Below are 24,587 nucleotides of genomic sequence, written 5' to 3'. Positions count from 1 at the left end.
TATGGGCTCACGTAGCCTACAACTCTCTCATTCGTCATGAATTCAAACTTTTCCATGGCTGCGAATCTGCAATATAACATTTAATTGCAAACCTATTTTTTTCTTTTGTAAACAAAGCTTTGTGTGTCATAATATTAATGTAAAACAGCATTCACAAACACATTTTTTTTTTTTTGGCGAACCACCGCCGGTAGGTACTCAGCCACCGCGGTGGCGCTTTACAACCGCGGTGGTGCGGTTGTCAAGTTTACCGGCACAGCCCTAATCACGGGCAGTCATGGTGACCTTGCTGAGCCATAATATTAGGAAAGAAGGCTTTAGTGTGTGTGTGTGTGTGTGTGTGTGTGTGTGTGTGTGTGTGTGTGTTTCTGGGCGAGATTAATCTGTATTCACTTAACGGACAAGTGCCACCTCCACATTTCTGGTTGCTGTATATCTAAGACCTCTGTGACCAATTGACGACAATGGAAATAATTTGTCGTTTTTATCCTATTGTAAACTATATTTATTTGCTTGGTCAGTGCCGTTGAGGGTTTTGGTTCTTTTGCTGATGTAAGGACCTTTGAAATAACTGAAATCATTTGGCGAAGTGATATGGACATGTAATGCGGTCAAGACTTGCCTGGAACTACTAGCCGTGTGTTTCCATGAAAATAACAGAAACCTTAGAACGTTCATCAACCAATCAGATTTAAGCATTCAACAGCCCTGTAGTATAAGCTAAATACAACATTTGCATGTGGGTTTAATTAGGGCTGCACAATTAATCAAATTTGTAATCGCAATTACAATTACAGATGCCACAATTATGTAATCGTTAAAAGGCGCAATTACAAAAAAAAAGTTCACTTACATTATTCTGTGTGCTTAAGATGTTGTTCTTTCTACAGCTTATCTTAAGGTTTTTTTTTCCCCCATTGTTTGAATTGTTTTGTTTTAATATAACATTATAATACCATGCATACATTTACTTTGGTTTGGTTTCTTGAAATATATGTTTATATATTATATTATACATGTTTTGAATAATAAGCTATTCAAAACATCATTCAATGTAAATTGTGATAATCGTAATTTATAATCGCAATTACAATTTCAAGGGAATAATCGACAGTTATGATTATGAGTCATAATCGTGCAGCCCTAGGTTTAATATATTCACAATATTCATAATATTTTTTAACTACAGATAAACTAACCGTTTTTTTTTTTTCTAGACGAATCTCACAACTGTCCCAAACTAAACCAGTTAATTTATCCACTCTGAAATGTCACTTAAAGCAATATATCACACCATTGAGAGAAAAACTGAATTTTACCATGTTTTCCAAGTCTCCAATCTATGATTATTTTTGAAATGTAAGGGATAACATGCAGATGGTAATTATCAAAAAATAAAACCGTTCAAAAGTTTGGGGTTGGTGAGAATGTTTTTTTTTTATAGCCATCTCTTATGCTCACCAAGGCTATATTTATTACAATCTAAAATAACTTTTCTCCAGTCATGAGTATCACATGGTCCTTCAGAAATCATTCTAACATGCTGAAAACCATGATACATTTTTTCAGGATTTCATCCATTTTTATTCTTTGATGAATAGAGCACAATAGGGCAGAATAAAAATCTTTTGCAGCTATATAAATGTCTTTACGGTCACTTTTGTTTAATTTAATGTTTAATTTAATCAATCCTTGTTGATTGAAAGTATTGATTCCTTTAAAAAAAAAAAAAACACTACTGACCCCAAACACACTCTGATATTCCTTATGAGGATATCCCATAGGCATAATGGTTTTACTGAGCTAAAGGACATTTTCTATCGCCTAACCCTAACCCTACCCATCACTGCATTTTTACATTTAAAAAAAAACAAAAAACAATTTAGTATGATTTAGAAGTCATTGGGGACCAATATCAAAAATTACTGGTATTTGGACATCAGAAGAACAAAGGGTAAACCAGGTACAAACCTGAAATAAGTTTGACATCCCTGACTGACAAATTACAGGTGTTGCCTCACAAACCTCAGCACTAAATGCTAAAGCTACGCACAAATGAGCGAACAGTCACGTTCAGCTGTAGATTATATGAAACACACAATACTGTAGTTATTCCTAAACCCAATTAAGCTCCCGAGACCCACAAGCGACTGGTCTTAAAATGCCTTATTGTAGGGACATCCCCAATTACAAATTAAATTGAGCTGTAATTGGTCCCTTGATGACTTCATCATCTCTCCATCATCCCATTATTTTACGTGTCATCATTCGCCCTCATTATTCTTCTTGCATAGTTTAATCAAACATCCACCGTTGCGTTGCATCGCAAATCCTAATTCTTGAGATTGGCTTTATGAACACACAAATACAAATGGTTATCGCTCTTAAAAAAGTGCTAGGCTACAGTTTTGAGTGGAGGCCTTAACAACGATTGAGACAATGAGAAGCGAGCACATAAAACCCTGATATGTAATGTCGTACCTTCACAACAAGCCACCCACTTTGCACGAATGAGTGCGTGAGAGGGAAAAAAAGGGGGGAAAGAGGGTAAAGAGCGAGAAGAAAAAAAATGCGAGTGACTGAGACAGTGGAACGGAAGAGCGAGGGAGTGCGTGAGCAATAAACGCACAAGCATATACATAACCAACAATAGCACCAGCCAGCCAATCAGAAGGTCCGTGCAGTGCACGTCAGCCTGACCCCCCCACCCCCCCTTTACATAATATAATGACTGTTTCAGTCAGCTGCTACAAAAACCAGACTCTCTTTACTCTGCCCACTCCTCCTTTATCCACCCCCCTTTTTGCATATCGACGCACACACACCCCAGCCACCCTCCTCCTCCTCCTCCTCCTCCCCAGAAACCTGCACACGCGCACTCCACGACAGACTCACTGCTTTGGGCACTACGCCAGCCAACGCAGCAGCAGCAGCTCGGAGATGAAAAGAAAGAGAGCGAGAAAAAGAAAAAGACAGAGAGCGAAATGGTGTGCGAGTACACAGAGACACGGAGAAGCTCCACTCCGAATTAGATTATCCGGCGATCTCGCCCAACGACCCTCGCGACACCCTAAACCACAACTTTCAAATCTCCATTTTATTTAAATCAATCTTTTGTCCCGCTGTACAATCCCACTGATCCTTTACAAATGGTCCCTGGATAGTTACTTGCTCAGGAGTTCCTGGCTAGGTAGGGAGCGGGCCTGAAAACGAGGAACAATTTGTGTGTGTGTGTGTGTGTGTGTGTGTGTGTGTGTGTGTGTGTGTGTGTGTGTGTGGTTTCACGGGCCATTCCGACACAAGACGCACTTTGTGCCCTTCAGACCCACCATTCTAATACAGCTGTGCCACACACCACAAAGCACAGCAAAAACTGACCCCTCCCTTCTCGCTCTTCACCCCCCCCTCCTCCTCCTCCCCCTCCTTCCAAAAAAAGTATTTCTTTTTTTTCCTCCCTGCGTTGTAAAAATAAACACACACGCTCACTTTTCTGGGGGCCCCTTAAAGGTACGGACGACCACAAACTACTTTTCGGTTCTTTCTCTCTTTTTGTTGTAAATAGATTGTAATGTACACAGTGCACAAGATCTTCGTCGGTTCAGATGGGGGGCAGAGTTGGGGGGGGTTAGGGAGGACGGAGGATGAAGAGGACGCGATTGAGACGAAAAAATGAAATGGAAGAAAAAAACAAGACAGCAGCAGCACTCTCCTGACACGCTACCCTGTCATAATGCCAACCCTTAATTCCCCTCTGCCCATCCCCCACCGGCACACCATTTTCTTTATGCACACGCCACTGCTGCCTGTCGATCAGATCACTGCAAGCACAAAAATGTCCTCCTCCTTCTGCCCCCACTGCAAACACCATCACACCCTGAAGCCCCCTGAACCGGTACACACGCAAACACACACACGCAAAGAGACCCTTGCCCCCCTACATAAGAGAACTGATTCAGAAAGTGCGTTAAAAATCGCCAGCTAAAAGAAGTGATGGTAATATGGCCGGTTGCAAGTGCACGATGGAATCCGCAGCTCATTTCACGCATGATCTGCATCATGACAATTCATTTGGCTGACGTAACCCGCTGCCCCACCTCCCAGACCAAAGCGCTGGTGGCATCGCATCCCTCACCCAGAGAGGTACAAGGTGCCTTGTCTTAAACAGCACACTAGCACTCCCCCAGGACCGGGTTGATATCTGAATGCTCAGATTCCTTCACGCAAGAGTAGCGATGCATTCTCTTAATTTCCCAAGTTTCATCCTAAGGCGCAGTACTTATCGTGGAAGACCAGGGGTTTGCACCCATCTTCGCTCCCCACTCCCATCCCCCACCCTCAGAGCCTGGCTCATCTCCCAAATCTGCCTGTTCGCATGCAGCCCCTCTGATCACCCACCCGCTCAATTGGCTAGATTAAGCCTTTACTGTTTGCAGCATCTGATGCCGAGCACGGAGACCTCAAAATGGCTGCTTTCGCTAAAGGTGTGCATGCCCACCCAGATGAATAAAAAAAACAAAAACAAGATGTATTGGGCAGGAGCTGCTCTGGACGCTCGTCTCGTTCTCGGAAATATCCGTTTGGATGGAATCGCAGTTCTTTGGGGTTTTAAATGTAAGGAGAGTGATTTATAGTGAAGGGCAGGCATTGACGCAGTAACCTAGTTAAAGCTGGAGCGAACGGGCTTGGCATAGGGTCATACAGGGTGAGCGCCGTGAACACTTGGGAAATGGCGGCAATGGCTCATGTCTGGATGCAAACTTCATGATAACGTTGTCCGCTTTTTTCGGGGAAGCATTTGGGTGGCTTTTTGGCAGGAGTTAATTGATTTTAATTTGGCTGCAAGAGGTGAAACATGAATGTATTTTATGGATACAGTGGGAAGGGATAGTTAACCCAAAAATGAAGGAGAGTAAATAAAAGACGCACCAAACCTGTATGACTGACTGACTTACTTTCTCAGTCAAAAGAAGATATGAAGAGTTCAGATGCAAAAATTGCCATTGTCAGTGCCATCTGAAATTTTCTTCTAGAATGATCATTTTTATAAAGCTTATATATTTAAGTTAAGTAATTTCACTTAAATGACAATTAATATGCAATTTGCATTGCCATTTAAGTGAAATTATTAAACTTAAATATACGAGCTTGAAGAAAATTTCAGATGGCACTTAGAGGCTTTTGCATCTGAACTCTTTTTTCAGAAGAAGGTTTTGTCCATAAAATGAAAGTCACTGGATTGCAAAACCCCACTGGGCCCCAATAACATTTACTGTAAATTTTTTAATATTTTTTCCAAATTTTGTGTTTTCACAGAAGTTATACAGGTGTGGAACAACATGATTGTGAGTAAAGGATGAGCTAACTTATTTTTTTTTAGGCATACTGCCTCTTTAAGCAGACTTCTGTTGACTTCGGTGTAGAGGAGGATGAAAATATATTTTTTGTTGTTTATATCATTTGTGAAGAAGGGTACGGATTTGACATTTATCATGTCAGAACTCTCGGCCCTGAATAAACACTTCATAAAGCGAATAAACATTCTCCTTACTTTCCACAGCAACAGATAGAGAGTGTAGACGTCAAACGAAAAATACAACCATAACAAAAGCGGACTTAAATATTTAAGGTAATGTGCTCGGAAAATATAATGCTGTAAATTAAAGGCAAGGGATATGAGAATAACAAAAATCTGGCACCTTTAATCTACTATAACTCATACATTGATAACCATGATGGGAAATGATGGACGACTTGGCCGCAAGGTGACCATACAATATGGTTTGCTGCCAAGCCTGCAAAGTTTCAAATAATTACAACTTTATACGACTAAAGGCTGGAATACACACTACATGGCTTAAAATCTGAACAGATTTTAAAACTCTAGGCATCATACACTTGGCGACTTTATTAATCGTTTGCTGAGAAAAACTGGGGACAGTTGCATAAACATAGCCATTATGTTAAAACTGTGTCTTAAGTACTAGTATGACCAACTAGCGATTGGTCAAGGGATAATACTTTTTGGAAACAAATTAGACCAGTTAAACAAGTTTATGTAACACCTACTCATTATAAGTTTTTATGTAACCTACTTAAAATCGTTATGGTCTTAAAGAAGGTCTTAAAAATGTGATGTCTAACTTGTAAGACTAGTCTTAAGGGTCCGATAAACTTCAAACGAAATCAGGGAACGAACTGATGTGACATAATTTTGAACAAAATCAGGCCGAAAAGAAGTTCGTTTGGAGTTCGAAACACCTGCTAAACACATCTGTACTACCATTGGTCCGTGGCGATTACGTAATAGGTAGGGGTGCGCGGAGGCTCCACCTTCTATCACGTCAAAACCTTTTCCGGTTCATTTGGCCCATTCACTCGGTCGAGGTCAGGCGTCCGTGAGAACACACTGGAGAGATGCTTTATAGTAGAAAATGAAGTTGCACTTCTGATGAAACGATAGTGACAATGTTTAACATGGTAAAACTGCTTGATTTTAAGCTATCTATTATATAAAGTGATATGTAAATAAACGTGACGTGTCTACTGGAGTGCCGTAGAGTTCGTGCAAACATCCACATCGCTATGATCAGATGCTTTTCTTATGCTTTACTAAAATGCTGTTTTCTCAATTTTGTTGCGTTCTGTTTTTTGTTATTGAGAGGAAAGCGCGCAGCACATATTTACATATTCATCTAAACGCTGCTCTCAGAAGTGTGGGCGGCGTCAGATGTTTGATAACAGTATATCGCTGGTCACTTTTTTCGAACTTTGTTTCACCCCTAAACGAAGAACGAAAAAGAAGTTTGCCGTGAGTCACACACTACCAGACTTCAACATCGTTCCAAACACAAACTCGAGCAGAAACGTGTCAACTGCGACTGCCCAAAACCTGCAGACTGACTCTGACTTTCGGCAACCGGCATCAGCGCATTCAGACTGCAAATCGGGGCAAAAACCTGAGCACAATCATGTAGTATATATACCAAACTTAAATTTGGACAGTGTGGATTCCCATGTTTATAACTGCCGTACACCCAGGCTCTTCTGGCATGTTGCAGACCGAAATGTCAACAAGGTGACGACCCTCCATTTGCCATTAGGAGGTTTATCTTCAGCTCCTCAGCAGCTGGCTGCCACTCTGTGAACTTGCTTTCACAAGCGACAAAGCACCAGCGAGAGTGTGACCTCCCCCAGGGCACGTAAAGCAGAAATATGACTTGAGCAGCAGACCCGGGCCTCATGATCTCATGCCGCAGCCATTTCTGCAACCATGACTCCAGAGGACACGCAAAAGCAGGTGACAGCACCTGTTTGGTCAAGACCTGCCCGATTTCTCTCATTCTGCTGTCACTCTCGCTGCTCCTTGCACCGGTATCCACCACCTGAGGATCCGAGAATAACAGAATAAAAACAGCTGAACAAGGTGGTGAGAAATGTGAAAAAGATGAAAATGAACAAACACAGCACACCAGACCACAAAACATGCACTCAGTCTGGACCATGGAGATGCTCTAGGGTCTAACTAGCTCACAACAGTTACTTGTCACCTTTCAAATTAGACTTCCGAGTGAGTAGGCCCTCTGATCAATATGGACTGGCAGAACACTTGGGCTTAAATGTGAGAAAGATGTCAACAGAGCAGCTCCCTAAAGCCCTCAAGAACATGAATCAAATGACTTCACAGAACACGGCCTTAGATTAGAGAAGCTTTTTTGACTTTACTGAAAGCTAGGCCGGGTTTAAGAGGGACTAACATGATTTTTTTTTTTTAGGTACTTCTGGACAAAACTGATCATGTGCTCATGTCCAGCCCAGATGTTCCTCTTTTGTCACTATCAAAACAAAGCTCTGTTTGTTGGAGCCTGACCACCACAACACAACAACATTGGCTCAACCAAAGGCGGACTTTGGGGCAGGACTATCGGATTGTCTGACCAATAGTAGATGGGGAAAATGTTGGGGAAGACCATTTAAAAACGTACCTATTTAATCACACAAATGTTCAAATAAAGTGTATTTGAAGCACATAAGTGAACCAGATCAGCAAAAGGAGGTATAGCTACTTTAAACTTTGCAGATTTCCAAATGTTGACTGGTGGTGATTGTAACGACAACAGAGTGTGATATACACAGGTTACCATGATCTGATCAAAAATGCTACAGATGCTAATATTTTGGACTAGTTGACGCATGCTACGTTTCTTACAGCTGGACGGGAGCAGTTTTCAGTCTCTGCAACTCCACATGCGGCAAATCTGATAGACTGTAATATCAACATTAATTATTAGAACTGAAGCTTAGGGAAATTAAAGTACAGCACAGCAATAAAGTGATAAGAACTTAGAGGGCAGTATGCTATGGACTGATACAAGTACCAATGAGCATTTGAGATTAGTGCATCTCTAAAAAATCATAACCGATGACGATGTGTCCCAGAGATATAATGTTAGGCATCAATGCTCAATCAAAACATCTTCACAGTTGTACAATGATGATTCTGTTGGCGAAGCATTTCACTTATCATTAATCGGACAAAAAGGAATTACTATTAAAGTCACTAGGAAAATAATCTTAAAATGAGAATACAATCTACATTCATATTAGATTGTTGGTGTTACAGCCTCTCAGTACTAAATTGAGTTATTTTTCGCTGCTTATTGCGCTTAAACAGTCAAATACAAGAAATATTCAAGGCAATACTTGGCAAGAATTCACGTAAACACAGTCAAGTGAAAGTAAACAGCTGAGAAAGAAAACAGTATATGTGTAACAGTATAATGGATCCATGTGTCAGGTCTTAAACCTGCTGCCAAATTATGAAATAATATAAAAAATATCTATATGGCAGTTTTTCCCCATGGTACCGATGTCAAAATTGTGGCTAGTAAAAATGCAAAGTGGCTAGTAACTTTGAAAAACCACTTGCCACAGTGAGCAAAAAGTATATATATATATTATATACATTTTTTCAAGGACAGTATCTAAGCTTAGTGTTTAATTGGACCATTTGGACCACAGCAAAAAAAAAAAATTGCTGTAATCTTAATATGAATTTAGAAATTTTCCAGATAATATTTCAAGGATTAGCTTTAGTACAATGAATTAAAGCAAATTAACGATTAATAAAAAATATAAATAAAAGTAAAAAAATAATCTTATTTACAATATATTTTAGGAAGGGAATCCCTTCCAAAGGGATCATAAAATTCTGGGATCCTTGGCACTGAAAACACCTGGCATTAAGACCTTTTCATAAACTACCATTTCAAAGCAAAATCCTGCAAATCACATTCAAGGAATCTCACTAGAGCTCTACAGCAATTGTATTCATAAGATGCTAATGAAAATCCAAGTTAAAAAAAAAAAGCTTGTTGACATATTTATCAGTTTAAATCATTTCTCGCATCACACGCAATCCAGCTGCAACGTTGATGCAAGCGTAATTGAGATGTTGTAAGTCAGCTGTGCAGTGATGTCACTAAAAGTAGGTTGCAGTGGGGGAATTTCAGGACAGGCGTATTAGCATACCGTCACCAAACGGCACGTTCCTACACTGACAGGAATTTCAAAAACACTTCTGGGAGGTTGAGTCGAGTACAGTATCTAAGCGTAATGGTTAATTCGCTAATTGGACCGTTGTCCTCACCGACGACCTACACAATGGCTAACTATTACTGTATATTACTCAGAGAAGAGATCTGCTGGGAATATGACCAAAATTTGCATACGGCCAGTTTCTGACACTAATGAGGCCAATTAGGCGCATGGCGCCCATGGCAACAGGGTTGTAATTGGTTGGCTTGATGCATACGGGACGTATGGGTAACAGGATGTGGGTTGAGTCAATAACGTGTTTTGGAGCTGCCAGCGTATGATGCATTTGATGCGTTACCTTAATGCACCTCTGCAGATTCAGCAAGTACCTGAGGGTAAAGCAACCAGGATGAGACTGCGACAAAGCAGATTGGTAGTCGTTACCTGCAAAGCCACACAACACACCCACAGGAGGAAGACCATCCTGCACGCGCACAAAAACCATTCACGACCATCTGCATCTCGCACGACGCACACTTTTACCAGAAGGGACGAGACCACAGCTGATATCTCCGTCCCGGCATTTGTGCACACCTAGCCAGAAATGGCGTCTCCCGCTCACTGTACTGTTCAGCCACAACACTTAAAATCTCGGTCTTCATTAAACAAGACAACAGCTCATTGTGGCCGTTGCCATGACAACAGGCCCTTCTATTTTTAAGCCGTGCCACTAATCAATTCCTGTTCTGCTGTCGCCCGAGGGAGGGAGGGGCGGTTCAGGAGGAGGGTGGGGGCAGTAGCAGGGGGCAAAGGGGAGGAAGTGTGTGGGGGAGTGAGGCTGAAGACAAAGAGACCAAATAAAGACAGCAACAAGATCTTTAAGATACCAAAAGAAGGTGGTAGACGTAACAGCGGTTAAAACAGGCCAACAGTGAGGAAATGTGCCTCGAACGCAAACCGGGTTTCCTCCTCGAATAGACCTGTGAGGAACAGTGCTAACCAGAGGACCGAGATAGTACGCAGGTACAGAAACCACACAGATCTGCAAAACACGTGCAGGAAATACAGAACGAAACTGAACTTCAACTCTCGGTCGAACCTTGAGACTCTGATCCAGACCGCATTGACCAGTGTGGATCGTTCTCTTGGACGAGACAGGCCCGGTTCCCTTTCTGCTGCTACTCTTCCTCAGAAATCCCCACACACTCTCAAACTTCAGCTCAAATACGTGGAGAGTGAGGAAAAACCCTCAACAGGAGGTTTTCTAACAGAGGCGGCGACTGTAGAGAAACTGAATAAAGCTACAGGCCTATTTATACAAGATACAGACAGACTTCAAGGTTAAGGAGGAACACAATCTAATACTCATGCCAGATGAGAGAAAATACACAAAGAGAAGAAACGTGGATGGATATTTCTATCCAAAAAAAAAAGAAAAAAGAAAAGAAAAAAGCACTAAAGGAGATGAATCGCTCTGATATTACTAAGAGGCTGAACTGAGTATTTGAAAGATGGTCACAATATAATAACGCAAGACCATTATGAGAAAGAAACACATTACCCTTGTTTTTATGCCAGTCAGGAAGATAATTTAATTTATACGGGAGAACAGGGCAAGTTGTCACACTTTTGCTGAGGTAAATGAGGTATGCTCATTTTTAAAAGCCAATCTCTATATAGATTCTTGGCTATAAAACGCTATTGAATATTCCTATTAATGCTGCCCAGGATAAAATATAAATAATTTTCATATAATTCACACTGACTCTGTGACAACATGCCCCAACAGTTGTCAAAGTGGAACATGCCATTAAACAGCCTATAACTAAATTTAAACAGTAAAACATTTATGGAAAAAACTAATTAAATAAATTCAAAATACATACAATTTAATACAATCAAATGTAAAAAGCAACCTATTAAAATATCAAACCATTGTTTTGGAATTTGATATTGATATTTAGATAAGAATGATAATTAATAATTTGTTTACATTTATAACATTCAAAATATGACAACTTACTGTACCTTTGTCCTAACACAAATCTGCCGTCATTATATAGTTGGCCCTTGTATGTCAGTCTGCTTTTATTATGTTCACCTACATGTTTGAAACAATTTGCATACATAACCACAGCTAAAAAAATAAAAACACACATTTGTGTAACACAACCACAACCTCCACAACCTTTTGCAACTGGAGAACGAATGAGCAAAAGTGTAGCCTAATTCTGAAGCCTGCATTATTGTGATTAAGGTAGATAATTATGCAAAATAAATAAAAATAATCATATTTCAGAACAGAAGTCGTGCAGCTTGGTTTGCCTGGTTGTGCTTTTATGGGTATGAGCAATCCTTGTAGCATGCATAAATGCATAACATGTTTGTTTTAAGCATTGCCGACTGAACTGATGTCATTCTCGGTGAGAATTAGTTTCCTGCTTCTTTAAAAAAAAGAAAAAAAAGAAAAAAAAAAAGAGAAGAAAAAAAACAGGGAGTTACAATATCTTTTTTTTTTTTTCACCCAGGGTACCCAGTGGAGTCAAAATGCGAGAGAGCCAGTCTAAGCCGGTTTGTAACCTCAGGGTATGGAATTATCTCTTAATATGTAGCCGTTAGTGGTCAGGACGTCACACGAACACAGAGAGAGAGAGAAAGAAAGAGAAAGACAGAACGAAAAAAGACAAAAAAGGAGGGGGCCAAAGGGGGCAGTAAGAGGAAAATGTACTTCTTATGAGACGCTGAATCTAAAACCTGGCACCTTGTCAAGACGGCTCATTGCGGAACTTCAGACCACAGGGTGGGGCATACGTTGTTTAAACAAAAAGAAAAAAAAAAAAAAAGGGAAAATGCTGGAACGTGAGCCATCTGGAGAAAGCGAGGTAGCAAAAAGATTTTAAAATGGGGTTGAATTGGGAAGGAGGCAGGGAGGACAGTCGGACGATTAAAAAAACCTGCCTTATTCAAATCAATCGCATGCAAAACACCAACAAAAAAAGAAAAATACACCAATATCCCCTAATACATTGTACAATCCCTGCACACTACCTTTACACACACCGACATGACCAGTGCTTTATCAAGTCGAGATAAAATCTGCGGAGGCTCCCTTCTGACGCTCAAAGTAATGGGCACACAGACATACACTCGGGGAAAACACGATTTCCACCAAGGAACCGGCCCTCTGGAAAGGCAGATAGGCCTGGAGTGTGTGGAGTGTGTGCGCACAGGACCAAAAACTTCAAGAAAACCCAGATTCCCGAGTTCGCACAAGCTCCATCCTCTATACCGGCTGAAGAGAGACCAGGCTCTCGAGAATGACCCAAGAAACAAAGACCTGTGGCTGAATGGAGGGATATGGAGAAGATGCTTAAATGTGCTAAGGTTCAATTTGTTAATCTGCTAAACACAGTAATAAGACAAAGAGGCATTTGTGGAGGGATTATGGGAATTGAATCTTGCGGTTGCGCATGTACAGAGAATCAGCTATAAATCTTAACAAGGTTAAACTACCACAGGTACAGCAGCTTTCACAGATTTCCTCAAAGGTGCTGGCTGTGATGTTATATTTATACATTTTAGTAAACCATAATAGTCAGCCTATTGATGCAACAATATCATGCTAAAAGCAAACTTTAACCCAGTAAAGGGGTCTTAGATTGCTACCACTGTGATCAGGGATATTTAACTTTAACTAGTCTTCCCTTTTTTTGTATATTTAATATACCGTGCTGTTGTTTCCTTGTTTTTTGGACATTTGTTCATTAAAACGTTTCGTTTTAAGTCCTAGATGATATGAGGGTACAAACATCAATTACCAGGACAGATCAGTTAAATATGAATTAGCCTACATACTATTGCAGCATTTATTAAAAATGAATTAGTTTTATTTTAATTTTAGTTCAACTTAATATTTTGGTTATGTATATCATTTTTTATTATTATTACTGTTTATTTTTGTAATATTCCGATTTAGCTTTAATTTTGCTTATATTACAGTTTGTCATTTTAGTTCTTTAACATATTCATTTCAGTTAGTTATCAAGGAAACGTTTCTAATTTATTTAAAGTATTTCCATCTAATATACTTTATTTCAGCCTTAATTGTAATTAACGAAAACTAATTTTTAATAGTTTTTGTTTAAACTGAGAATAACAACACTGGGACAGATACCTGAAACCAGTTGATACAAACCCCTTAAGTCTGAAAAACATTTATGATAATGCACTTCAAGGGGTTTTCCTGACTTAAAGGAACACTTTTATTTTCATAGGCTCATTTTCCAACTCCCCTAGAGTTAAACAGTTGAGTTTTACCGTTTTTGCATCCATTCAGCCGTTCTCTGGGTCTGGCGGTAGCACTTTTAGCATAGCTTAGCATAGATCATTGAATCCGATTAGACCGTTAGCATCTCTCTAAAAAAAAAATTATATTTTTGATATTTTTTGATATTTTTCCTATTTAAAACTTGACTCTTCTGTAGTTACATCGTATACTAAGACAGACGGAAAATGAAAAGTTGCGATTTTCTAGGCCAAAATGGTTAGGAACTAAACTCTCATTCCTGCGTAATAATCAAGGAACTTTGCTGCCATACCATGGGTGCAGCAGGCGCAATGATATTACGCAAACTTAGTGGCGGTCACGTTGGAAGTTACCTAGCTGGCAGTGGTGGACAGTAACGAAGTAAATGTAATTCGTTACTATACTTAAGTAGCTTTTTGCGTATCTGTACTTTACTGAAGTATTTCAATTTGGGAAGACTTTTACTTTAACTCCACTACATTTCAAAGTCAAATATCTTACTTTTTACTCTACTACATTTTCAAAATCAGTCGTTCCTTTTTATTTATGAGTGGATAAAAACTTAACTGGTCAAATGAGCCACCAATCACAGTACAGCGCGCACGCTTTGTTTTGAACTTGCCTTGGCGCTATCTACTAAGCGCGAACCAGGGGTGCGTTTCCCGAAAGCATCGTTGGCCAACTATGGTCGCAAGTTCATCGCAATGTCCATTGAACTCTATTGGTAACGAGGGAACTTGCGACCATAGTTGGCTAACGATGCTTTCGGGAAACGCACCCCAGAGCCGTTAAATATGAGAGTTGCGACCATAGATAGTATATAAGAGGTTGCGACACACTAGGCTTGTTCGACTTGAACCGGCGCTGCACAGACCGATCAGTTTATGACATCAAAGTATAGAGCGAAATCGCGAGAGCGATTGAAAAGCATACAGAGCCGTCTACTCTCTAATCACTCTCGCGGTATTTTAATGTCATTCACCGATTGGTCTGTGCAGCGCCGGTTCAAGTTGAACCAGCCTACTGTGATCTCGCCGCCGCGCGGTCACATGATTCGTGTAGCTCTCAATAGTTCCAAACAAATCGCGTTGCCAATGATTTTAAGCGGGGCAGAGAGCAGCAGCTATTATTGCAGCAATTATCAGTAAATATTGATGCATAATGAACATTACTTATTACGTTGACACTAAAATGACTTGCTAGCATTTTTTTTTCTGGGGAGCAGCAGAAACACTGCATTAATACGTTTTGGTGTTTAATTTTGGAGAGAAATTGGCTGCTCCCATAACGTAGAAATATATATATATATATATATATATATATATATATATATATATATATATATATGTGTGTGTGTGTGTGTGTGTGTGTGTGTGTGTGTGTGTGTGTGTGTGTGTGTGTGTGTGTGTGTGTGTGTGTATATCAATGGCATTGTGCAGGTTTATGTGAATGTATCATAACATTATGATGTTTATAATTATGACCATAGACGCTCGTGAAAAATATATACTAATACTGTAAATACTGTATATGTATTATACCTTATGGGAACAGTCCCCTTCCCTCCAAAATTAATCACACAAAAAATGTATTCAATTCAATTAAAAAAAATATATATAATAAAAAATATATATAGACTAATTAATGTCATTTTATTATTAGATTGATGTGCCAAGAGTGACATTAGAGTCTTCACGTAGACTGAGTTAAGCAAGAGTCTTGTGAAAAAAATTATAATAGGACATTATAGCCATAAAAAAAATCATAGTACTTGGATACTTAAGTACATTTGAAAGCAAATACTTTTGTACTTTTACTCAAGTGAATGTTTAAAGGCAGCACTACTACTTTTACTTGAGTAATAGGCTATTTTACCTTGAGTATCATGTACTTGAGTTAAAGTAAAGGTATGTGTACTTCGTCCACCACTGCTAGCTGGGGACTATTTTCTGCGTAAACCGCCAGACCCGGAGATCTGCAGAATGGATTTGAAAATGGTAAAATTCAACAGATTAACTCTAGGCGAGTTGGAAAATGAGCCTATTTCCAAAAAAAGTGGAGTGTTCCTTTAAAGGACAGTACACACAAAAATGAAATGAAAAATTAATGACTCTCTTTCAGTGGAACACAGAATGTTTTAACTGCTCTTGTCCATACAGTGAAAGTCATTGGGGTCCAATAATGCTTTCTGGACCCCATTGACTTTCATTGTATCGATGGACAACAAAAATATATATATATATTTTTTTGTGTGTTCTGCAGAAGAAAGTCATACATGTTTGGATAAACATGATGGTGAGTAGAAATAATGACAGACGTTTGTCCCATTAAGGGCTATGTTTCAACTGGACACAAGTTTTGGCTGACGTCAAGATAATAAAAGTAAAAAAAGTTTACGACTGCATAGTCAAAAATAAAAACAACATTTCTAAGTCTACTTTAGCTTAAATAAATGATGCAACGCCATGCACAATGTCAGGTCCATCAACTTTAATAGATAAACTAGCCCCCAGGCCATGAAAACTAAGATGGTTCCACAGAGAAATGCTTCGGATGGGTTCCGCTTGCTCTTTCATCTTGCACTGAATTAATTGTTCCAGCAGTCCTTCGATCAGCTCAACCCATCACACAGCTCTCTCACTCCTGAAACGAGTGCAGCCGGAGAACCTCGCGCTGCAAGGGCCACCTATCTAGGGACTCTCCATCTATACCTCCCTCTGTAATCACAAAACGGGTCCATGCGCTTCATACTCACTCACAGCTTCCGTCTCGCTACAATGTAATGCGTTGCGAAATGATGAAAACAGCTTGGCCTGAATCAATACTTTTAAATTTTTCAACCAGAGCCAATACCTGGACCCACTGCAATTAATGCAGTCCACACCTCATCTTCAGAGAAATCCCACTTGACAGACGTCGAGCAAATTAACAACAATCCGGAGCTCTCGTGACGGCCGAGACTCGTGAAGCTTGAAAAACTCATCTATTTCACGATTGGGATGGTCAGACACCCTCCACGAGGAAAAGGACAGGAATAAAAGAACAAAAACGACAACATTCTGAATCCTAAACCTAGAAACATCTTCGTCTTCTCTCCAGTCGGACTTGTGCTTGCTCCTCACATACACAAATTCTTCAAGAATCAACGCAAGAGGCCCGTCATGTCATTTCTTGCTGCTGTTTATCCAGCTAAAGCATCAGGGAGGCCCTCTAATTAAACTTCACAGGAAGCCATTCATCTGGGCTGATTGTTTCTGCGTGGGGTTTAATAAGCCTTGCATGAGGCCCGCAGAACGCAGCCTCCCCATTCAGGTGTTAACAAGACCGGCGCACCAACATACATTACAGTCGACTGAAACATTCCCTCTCTGTACCTTCTCGCTGTGCCCACCTAAGATCTCACAACTAAAATGGTGGAGAATAATTAATCAGCAACTGACAGAGCAGAGCGGAAAAAGCTCAGGAGTCAAAGGTCCCTTGCTGCGCAACCATCGACCACCAAAGGGTTTCAGATACCTCTAAAACACAGAGAGGATCATTCGGAAAACAAACAGCGATTCCTAAATGAAACGGGGACTGACATCATGCCCAGATTGGTTTACAAATCAGCTATTTTAGCTTAGCCATAGAGACCTCTTCAACTTTATGAGGAAAAATCATGACAGTCTGACCAACAAACCTGGCTGCAAGTGGATCTAATTTAAAATGGACCTTCTAAAGATTTAAAGGGATCGTTCATCATAAAATTAAAAAATTTAAATCTATTTACCCTCCAAAGTCCAACCCATTGTTATTTTAGTATTGTAGCGTATAGAAAAAAATCTATATAATTCAAGGCAACATTTCTAATTTCGTTAAGTTTTTTCATCTATTATATTTTATTTCAGCTTTATTTCAAATAACAAAAACTGATTTTAATGGTTTTGAATAACAACAACACTATTCATTCCAAACCTGTATGACTTTCTTTCTTATGCAGAACATAAAAGATAGCTTGAACAATGTTTCAGTGTTTTTGTTTTTTGTTTGAAAGTCAATGGTGTCTAATGTTGTTTTGGACCCCATTGACTTTCATTGTGTGGAAAAAAAGAGTTGAAACCATCTCTAAACTATCTTATTTTGTTTTCGGCAGAGGTTTGGAATGACATGAGGGTGAGTAAATGATGACAATTTTTATTTCTGGGTGAACTTATCCCTTAACCTTGGTTAAAAAAAAAAAAAAAAAAAAAAAAAAAAAACGACTGTATACTACCAAACATTGACACATATTGGCATCACTTTCCAAACTAGTCTGACATGCTTTTCTTTTTGTTTTTACTTCTTTCACTGATCTAGATTTATCAAATTTATTAACATCCATATCAATTAGTAGCATGTACAAGCAAACCGAACAGACATCTCACCCTCAAAGGATTTTCACTTGGGAAGATTTTTAAATAAACTTAATGTTTCTGATTAAGGGGTAATTATGCTGATTTCTTTCTTTTCAAAACATTCATGTCTCAATTTTACATAACTATGGATCATAAAATGAGCACTGATTTTGAGTAGGGATCTATCAGACTTGCTCTAGTCAATAAAAAGGAAAGACTGACTTTTTATCAAAGACAAATAACAAGTATGAACACCACTTGTTACAAATTTAACCATAAGGAAACCATTTAGTTCAAATACTGAATGACCAGCGAATATGGATAAATCGTAAACCACATAATTATTATCGATTATTAGAAGCGTATGGTGTGTTATTAAGATTTGTAACCTTGTAATTACACTTCAAACCGCAAATCAAGTACAATCAAAAACATTCCTGCGAGCATCTGATTCATTTCTCTATGACGTCAATGGGAAGGTCTGAGGTAATGATGTTGTTTATTACGATTTATCAAGCCAAAAGTCATGTGGTCATATTGTTTCCTAGACCCATAAGCCTTATCTGGGGAAAGGGCACGCAGCAGCCCCTAGCTTACCCAAGAGCAAATGAATCAAACCCTTTTGGACCTGACAGGTTGGTCCTCCTGAGGGTCTTTTTTAAACCCACTATCACACAAAACCAAAAAACTAGTGGACGTCGGCATCCTCTTCTCTTTTTTAACGGCTTTAAAGCAACACTACAGACACTGAAGGTGCATTGAAGGGTAGGAGATCAATGGGAGGACATGTGAGTGTCAATGCCCCATTCTTGTCTCTCAGGACTGTCGCAGTGAGGGTTCGTTTTACAAAACTAGCACAACTTTGGTCCACATCATCATATTGCACAGCCGTAAATCTCATGGCGCATGTTTACAGTTCAAGTCGTTTTGTTGTGTCTACTCAAAGCGTTTGCCAAAGGGGCACTGCTAATTCTAAACACTACCTTTTCTGACCATTCAGCAGTCCTGAAACCCAGCCAAGTCAAGTACTCTTTCTGATCCAAGAGTCAATATGCAGTTCTAAATGTGATTTCCCAATCAAACGTCTTCAATGGCATGGTCTCTTCTTCTAGATGAACTCGTGATTGCACATCTAACACAGAGTTTCCTGAATATTGAGAGTGGTTGTCAATAGTAATTCAGCACTTAAAAGTTCAATAAAAGTTGGATAAAGCTCAGCCAAATATGAAATCATTACCTATCCTCATGTGACTCTTTCTTCTACAGAACACAAAAGAAGATATTTTGAAGAATGCTTAAAATACCCATACAATGAAAATCCCATTCAGCGTTGTTTTGGACCCCATTGACTTTCATTATACAGACAAAAATATCTTTTTTAAGAAGAAAGTCAAACAGATGTTTGAACGACATAAGGGTGAGCAAAGCTAATTCTTGGGTGAACTATCTCTTCAAGTATTCAAGTATTTATTCAAGTAATATGCATTAGCATAGGCTTATATTTATTGTGAAAATCCAAGCATTCAGCATGGAAATGCCAATGTTGTGCTGAAGCACCGGTACGAACATAAGATCTGGGGTGACGCAGGTCTAAGCAGAACAGGTACCTCTAAACCGTGACAGATCTATGATGAAATCTACATTGATAACTTGAGCTTAGAGTCTTTGCTCAGCTCAGTGTATTCCATCTTATCATCTGGCACCGCACTTCACGGGTTTCCTTGGCTTAACAAAACCAGAGAGTCACTAGCAATAAGGTGCCCATGAACCATGGAAATTAAAGAGAACAAACAGCATAAAATCCTTTCACAGGCGATGGCCATAAGCTCGGGTGCACCGACTACAGTGATGAATAGCGCAAAAAAGGTAGAAAAATAAATACCAAGCTGCCAAGTATCTTCCGCCTGAGGGGGAGGAGGGGGAACAGTCCACACAAAATGCCTTTGAGCAAAACAGTCAATAAGAACATTGTTTGGACCCCTCTTGAGGATGTAATACTAGTGGGGCGCCCCTCACAGTATGCAGCACAGCAGCCTTTAAAAAAAATAAATTAGCAGAAAACACTCCAAATGGCGCTCATTAGATGTGCTACTTGCTAAAAAAAATATTTCTCCTTCACATTTCTTTTGTTTACACAGATTACTTACATCAGACATTAGTATGATTTCACTACAGTAATTCTAAGAGAAGTGCATGTTCAGTGACTTCTGAGCAGAGCTTTCTCTCCGCACAATAAGTATAAATGGCTTTAATAACAGTGTGTGAGAGCTTTTTCTCTGTGACTTGTCAAACTGGGAAACTTTTATGTGCTATAAAAATATCAAGGAGTACATAAGCCTTTGCGTTAGTTGCTTAAGAAATTCCTCGAACTTAAAAGGTGCACTCGGTACGTTTTTGTTTACATTTTGCTGGCTCTAGTTTAGTGGTTTTAAACTTTATGCTGACACCTATTTGTGTGGATGTATGACGCTTATACCCATGCTGTCGATTTTATTTTGTTTGTTTTTGTGTCTTTCTCCAATCATATACTACATACAATCCATAATGGTCATTCTTGAATTCAAACTCATTCAGTTGTCATCTCTAATATTAGTAGTAGTAGTATCTCTCACTTTTTCACCAGCCTTGGTTCCAAAAGTATTTTCCCATTCATATTTTTCCATATGGGGTTTTAAAGTCTTTGTTAAAAGGTTATAAGCCATGAACCCGCTACGAGGTAAATCACCACATTACAAACTTTGATTTGAAGCAAAAAAGTATTTGAAAATTGAACAAAAAGACAATGCGAATGACAAACAAAATAAAAGAGAAGGATAAATATAAAACTACTGATTTAAAGATGTTGATTTTGTATATATGGGACAACATATCCTAGGTTTATTGCAAAATATAAAAGTAATATTTAAGTAGTTTGAGAGTGCAGGCAAGGTGACTATTGCATCATTCACAGTGCTTCTTGGGAGTGGGCGGGCGCTAAGGAGTTCTTTTGGTGTGATTTGCATGCAAAATATTAGTTAAAAAATAAGTCGAAATCATGCAGACTGATTGCTGAAAGCAAATACCATTCATTAACAAACATGTAACAGCAGGTCTGTCTTTAAAGATGTATTGTTTAAGTTATCATTACAAATCAATTCCCCTATGAAGAAAATGAATGGGAATTTTTACTTCTGGTGTGGTGACAAATCAGGTCCTCCTCGAAATCGGGTCTATGTTAGGACCCAAAGCAATCCCATTGGCTCAAATTACTTTTAATATGCACTCTTTAGCGCCGGATTACAATTCCTAAAAAAAGTCATGTTATGGTAAATTCTGTTTGATACAATGACCATCAATGTCTGTATTAGTTAGCTTATGTACTAGCATAGTATTAGTACCCGTTTAGCCTGATAGCTTAGTTTATCCACATATTTGCACTTGCCCTAAATGTATTCCCAATTATCTTTAATGTAATTACGTGTTAAATTAAGTGTTACATGTCCAATTATTTCAGTTATAAAAAGAAGAATGATGTTCATTTATTCAGGCTATTATGATTTTATTTATTAACAGTTTATCAAGTGAAAGACACATTCAATTATGCACTGTAGAGTAACCCATACATGTGCTTAGTATAACCATTAACTGATAACTGATAGAGCCCCGATTTTGCGGGAGGACCCGATAAGTCAGGACACCAGTATGGACTGTTGCACTTTATTGCATGACACAGCAGGTCATGTGATCTCAACATGGCAGCACCCATGATTGGGCGACCCTCTCCATGTAGAACATTTCAAACTTTTTTTAGCAAAAGATTACTGAGTGCACGTTTAAAAGACTTTAGGGTGGTAGGAAAAATATAATTTGCCAAAATAGTGGAATTATCTGTCAAGTGCATTTTTACTTAAAACGTAAAAAAAGAAAGAAAGTAAAAAGTCTCCACAAACAAACAACTGTCATGTAACGTTAGATACTAAATGCATGCATATGGGGCCAAACTCTGCCAAATCAGATTGCTAGAGTAAGCCTTAGACTATATAAAGCCTATAAAGTAAACCCTGTCTCACTTTGGACTTGTCTGCAGAGAACGAACAACAGAGCGCATATATCTATCATTGATCAGAGTTTCTTTCTAAGCGTCATCTCCCCCGATTATCAGTGACTCCCTGTTGGCTTCGATCAATACCTGCATTCACGCTGGAATTAGATTTCACTCTTCCGTCTGTCAAGTGTTGGGCAGCCATTTGCGTGCATATGGAGCAAGTTGAGAGAACGTCCTCACTTACGTAAATGGCTGATGCATTTTCGACATCTTTTTTTTCTAATTGTACAGGCTCACCGTACACTATCCGTGTGCCCTCGGCACAGTAGAGAGAACCCCCGCTCCACAGAACAGCCCTAAAACACTCACTAAACAGCCCGTTTGAGGTGATATCGTTGGAATACGAGCGTTAGATAGATTTAGATGGTGCTGTGTGTGTGTATTGGGCTTTTTCATTGTGTCTGAGCTGCTACTGCACTACTGTAGCCACAGCCGGGAGGACGCGAGGCTTTCTCCGCCAATCTGGGTTAACCCCTAGAGACACCAGATGAAACAATGAACGCCGTTTCACACATTTTAAAATGCCGCTTTGGCCAATAAACTTGTCAAAGTTGCTAGCTAAATATGACGGGCTTTTCGCGGAATCGCTCTTGAAATCGCCGCTCGATGTGCGATACGCCGCGGCGCAATCCCGAGCTCATTTTAATAGTATTAGCCAGCTACTTTGAACTGCTGCGTGTTCCACGCAAAATCCGCTATGCTATTGTCTGGCTTGCTCAGCAGACTCCCTCAAAGGCATTTTTAACCGTTAAGCCCATTCAATAACAGCATATGACGGTGGATTCGTGTGGCAGCTACGATTATAAACCATATCGCTCGCAAATTCCCCAATCCGATCCGATACCGGCTAGGCCGCGCGTGAATCCCCGGACTCACCTGACTCGCCTTTACCCTTCAGGTTCCTCTGGCTCCGGGTTCACTCTCCGATCCTGAAGCGCTGCTGTAGCTCTTCACGACCAGTCCCCGGCACCGGCAGGCAACACAAAAGCGCTGATTGGGCCTCGGCGAGCGCTCATCCCCTTGGTCTCTGCCCAGACAGACGGGTTATTGGTCGGCGGCTGTGTCGGAGACGCGCCCCTATTAAGGTGTATGTTGTTGTCTGTGTCTGGAGGGGAGGGGACAAGAAGCTCTGAAATGATGGGAACTAAATGGGTTGTTATGCGCGTCGTGTCGGCAGCACAAGGCGAGCTTACTACACTGACAGATAAATTGTGGACAGCCATATTAACTCCGTCTTCTTTCCGATCGACTGGAGCATTTTGAGGAACATTGTGGTGGGAAACCGCCGCGATTCCACACAACATTTGGACATTCTTCCAGCCGTTTCCCAAAAACTTACAGACCAACAAAACAGACTGCACTTTTTCGCAATGACAGATATGTGGTTTTAGAGGCCGCATAGGTGGACTGGAGTGAATCCTACGAAATTTCATCCTGCCATTGTGTGAAGCACCAAGGGTTAGGAAATGATTTTTTAACAAATTAGGCTGTTGTTCAGATCTGGATTATGTTGCAGGGACTGATATGACTAGGCTATATCAAATGCAGCCATACATGATAATCAATAAAAAGCGAGTTTATGATTTTTTCAGTTTAAGCTATTTCGATGTCCATTGCAATACATATTGGTTCTGTTCATTGAGGATCAAAATCATTGTAGACTGCGTTGTCTTGATAAGTGCATATTTGTAAACAAATCAAATAGCCTATGTATGGTAGCCTATTTAATGTTGATTTGCATTGAAGATGTCCATTTCAGAACAGTGAGTGTAACATGGCAAACAAGTCCGTTACAATACATATGGTTTCCGTTCATAATAGAATGTAATTATACATATCATGATACATATATACAAGAACAATAAATGCATTTTATGCAAAATAATTGCATTGGGGGCAAGCTTAATTATCTTACAAGTGCATTTTGACTTAAAATTATGTGAAATTCATTTAACACGACATCCTGAAAATTAGCATAATTTGTGCCAAAAAAAGGAAAGAGTATCCTCTTTTCACAAACCAGCTACTAATTGCATGTGGGGGAAAAAATAAGGGTCGAAATTATTGTAGACTGCTTTGTTTTGATGAGCGTATAATTGTAAAGAAATCAAATATATTCTATGGTATTCAGTGTTGATTTTCATTGAATTTTAGAACAGTGAGTGTAACATGGCAAACAAAGAATGATCTCTGCAGAAACAATTATGCATGTACATTTACTACATGGACAGTCCTTTATATCTCATGCTCAAATAGTAATGTCTCCTACAGGGCTCAAACCTGCAACCTT

At 39.5% G+C, this 24,587-nt stretch overlaps 1 protein-coding gene across 1 annotated transcript in view; it reads right to left on the bottom strand.

Annotated features, from left to right (window-relative positions):
• The window catches only part of gatad2b (GATA zinc finger domain containing 2B), a 45,414-nt gene extending 22,016 nt beyond the window's left edge, over positions 1 to 23,398 (bottom strand). Inside the window, exon 1 of the mRNA XM_084131159.1 lies at positions 23,174 to 23,398. The gene's annotated coding sequence lies outside the window, so the exon portion shown is untranslated. The remainder of the gene's footprint in view (positions 1 to 23,173) is intronic.
• Positions 23,399 to 24,587: the final 1,189 nt, after the last annotated feature.

This window comes from Abramis brama (assembly GCF_963993115.1).
Source record: "Abramis brama genome assembly, chromosome: 12".
NCBI classification, from domain to species: Eukaryota; Metazoa; Chordata; class Actinopteri; order Cypriniformes; family Leuciscidae; genus Abramis; species Abramis brama.
This window is presented reverse-complemented; position numbering and strand designations above follow the sequence as displayed.